Source organism: Canis lupus, chromosome 22 (assembly GCF_003254725.2).
Source record: "Canis lupus dingo isolate Sandy chromosome 22, ASM325472v2, whole genome shotgun sequence".
Classification (NCBI taxonomy): Eukaryota; Metazoa; Chordata; class Mammalia; order Carnivora; family Canidae; genus Canis; species Canis lupus.
The window spans coordinates 23980352-23983026 of NC_064264.1; the positions used below are offsets into that span (position 1 = coordinate 23980352).

At 41.6% G+C, this 2675-nt stretch overlaps 1 pseudogene; it reads right to left on the bottom strand.

Moving 5' to 3' along the window:
* Positions 1-920: 920 nt before the first annotated feature.
* On the bottom strand, positions 921-1861 carry LOC112678766 (ferritin light chain-like; annotated as a pseudogene).
* Between the last annotated feature and the right edge of the window lie 814 nt (positions 1862-2675).

Sequence of the window (2675 nt, forward strand, 5' to 3'; positions counted from 1 at the left end):
AAATATCTGGCTTGTAAGGAAAAAGAGTTTTTCATTTTTCTCTGAATAGTTTTTATCTATGAATAGAATAAAGTAGAATAATAACAAAATAACAATAAAAATAATACTAATAAATCATTTAAGTGCCACAAGAGTTAAAAGAAAAAAATGTGGGCCATCTCTTTTAGGAGATATTCCTTCCTTATTGCCAGTGGTACAGAGATTTCTGAGCAATAATATCTCCTTATTCAAATCATTAATTTTCTATCCTAGAGAGAGCCCTCATGGGCAGCACTATTTCCCCATTGCAGCTGTTAGTAATGGGTCTTGGTGATTGCTACCTGCAGAATCACTAAGCTTTTATTCCCCTCACTGTAGCAACTCCTGGTACTTACTTATAGTGGCTGCTTCTCGTAGCTCTCAGATGTTCTTGGCAGACGCATATGCCAAAAGCTCTTCTTATTTGCTGGATCGGGTTCAAAGGGTAATGGCTTTTGGTGGCCATATTTCTTTACATCCTTGTCCCTACTTAGTCTTCTCCTGCAGCAACTGTGTCCTAAGACATTTACAAGATCATGCTGGAAGACCTCTGGAGATTGCTGAGAAATTTTAAAAAAATATGTATTGTTTTAAATTTCTATGTAATTCCTTAAGCTTTGTTTTGCATTCATATGAGGTCAAAGGTAATTAATTTGATTCCTTTGGGTCAAAGCAGGGTATTTATTTTTTTTAGTTTCATTGTTTTATTTATTTACTTTATAAAAATTATTCATTTATTTTTTTATTTGACTATAGTTGACCCACAGTGTTACATAGTTTCAGGTGTATAATGTAGTGGCTTGACAAACTTAAGAACTATGCTATGTTCACCACAAGTATAGCTACCATCTGTCCCATTACATTGTTATTACAGTTTATTATAGTCATTGACCATATTTCTTATGCTTTGCCTTTTTTTTTTTTTTTTCTGCAAAAAGCTTTATTGTCTCCATTTGGTCCACGTTTTGGGAAAGGGCTCCAGAATGGTTAAAAAGCTGCCTAGTGGCTGCATGGGAAAAGGTTCAGGCACAAGCCCTGGCACTGGAGGGGGGGGGGGGGGTTGCCAGAGGAGCCCCTCAAAGGCTGCTGGTCTCCAGGGGCTCCTAGTCATGCTTGAGAGTGAGCCTTTCGAAAAGATACTCGCCCAGCCCAGCCTGGAGGGTGGCCAGCTGCGGAGGTTAGTCAGGTGGTCGCCCATCTTCTTGATGAGTTTTACCTCCTCATCTAGGAAGTGGTTCTCCAGGAAGTCACAGAAATGGGGATCCGCGCGGGCAGAACCCAGGGCATGCAGATCCAGAAGGGCCTGGTTCCGGCTCTTCTCCAGAAGCAGGGCGGCTTCCATGGCGTCCAGGGTCTTCCCCCACTCATCTTGGGACGGTTTCTGCACGTCCTGGAAGAGGGCGCGGCCGCCGCGCTGGTTTTGCATCTTCAAGAAACGCTCGGCGCCCTCGCGCTTCTCCTCAGCCAACTCGCGGAAGAAGTGGCCCACACCCTCCAGAGCCGCATCGTCACGGTCGAAATAGAAGCCCAGAGAGAGGCGGGTGTAGGAGGCCCGCAGGTGCATGTTGACCAGGCGGTTGACGGCGGCCTCCACCTCGGTAGAATAATTCTGACGAATCTGGGAGCTCATGGTTGATCCTGGACAAGGAATTAAATTCAAACTTGGGTGTTCGCTGCCGGTGGCAGAAGATGGCCAGGAAGATGGCTCTGAAGGTTGCGACTGGAAAAAAGGTTGGAGGGTGGCCGTTGGCTGGTAGAAGGGGAGTCCCTGGGTCTGTTCCGTCCAAAACCTGCTTTGCCTTTTATTCCCATGACTTACTCTTCTCATAACTGGAGGCCTGTATCTCTCTCTCCTCTGAACCCATTTGCCCAGACTCCATCCCTCTCCTCTTTGGCAACCATCAATTTGTTCTCTGTCCTTATAGCTCTGATTCTTTTTGTTTCTTCATTTCTTTTTAGATTCTATTTATGAGTGGAATAATATGGCATTTGTCTTTCTCAGTCTGACTTATTTCATTTAGTATAATATCCCCTAGGTCCATCCATATTATCTCAAATGGCAGGATCTCATCCTTTTTAAGATTGTGTAATATTCCACTGTGTATAAACCTTATCCATTCATCTATTGATGGACACTTAAATGGCTTCCATGTTTTGGCCATTGCAAATAATGCTGCAATAAACATAGGGGTGCATATACCTCTTTGAGGTAGTGTTTTCATTTTCACTGGATAAATACCAATTATTGGAATTACTGGATCATATAATATTTCTATTTTAAATTTTTCAGGAACCTCCATACTATTTTCCACAGTGGCTATGCCAATTTACATTCTCACCAAGAGTGCAAAAATGTTCCTTTACTCTCCACATCCTTGCTGACACTTGTTGTCTTCTTGATTTTAGCCATTCTAAAAAGCATGAGATGGTATCTCATTATGATTTTGATTTGTATTTCCTGGATGGTGAGTGATATTGAGTGTCTTTTCATGTGTATGATACCCAACTATATGTGTTCTTTGGAAGAATGTCTATTCAGGTCTTCTTCTCATTTTTTAATCAGCTTATTTGTTTTTTGGTGTTGAGTTGTATGATTTTTTTTACATATTGTAGATATTAACCCCTTATCAAATATATCATTTGCTAATATCTTCTCC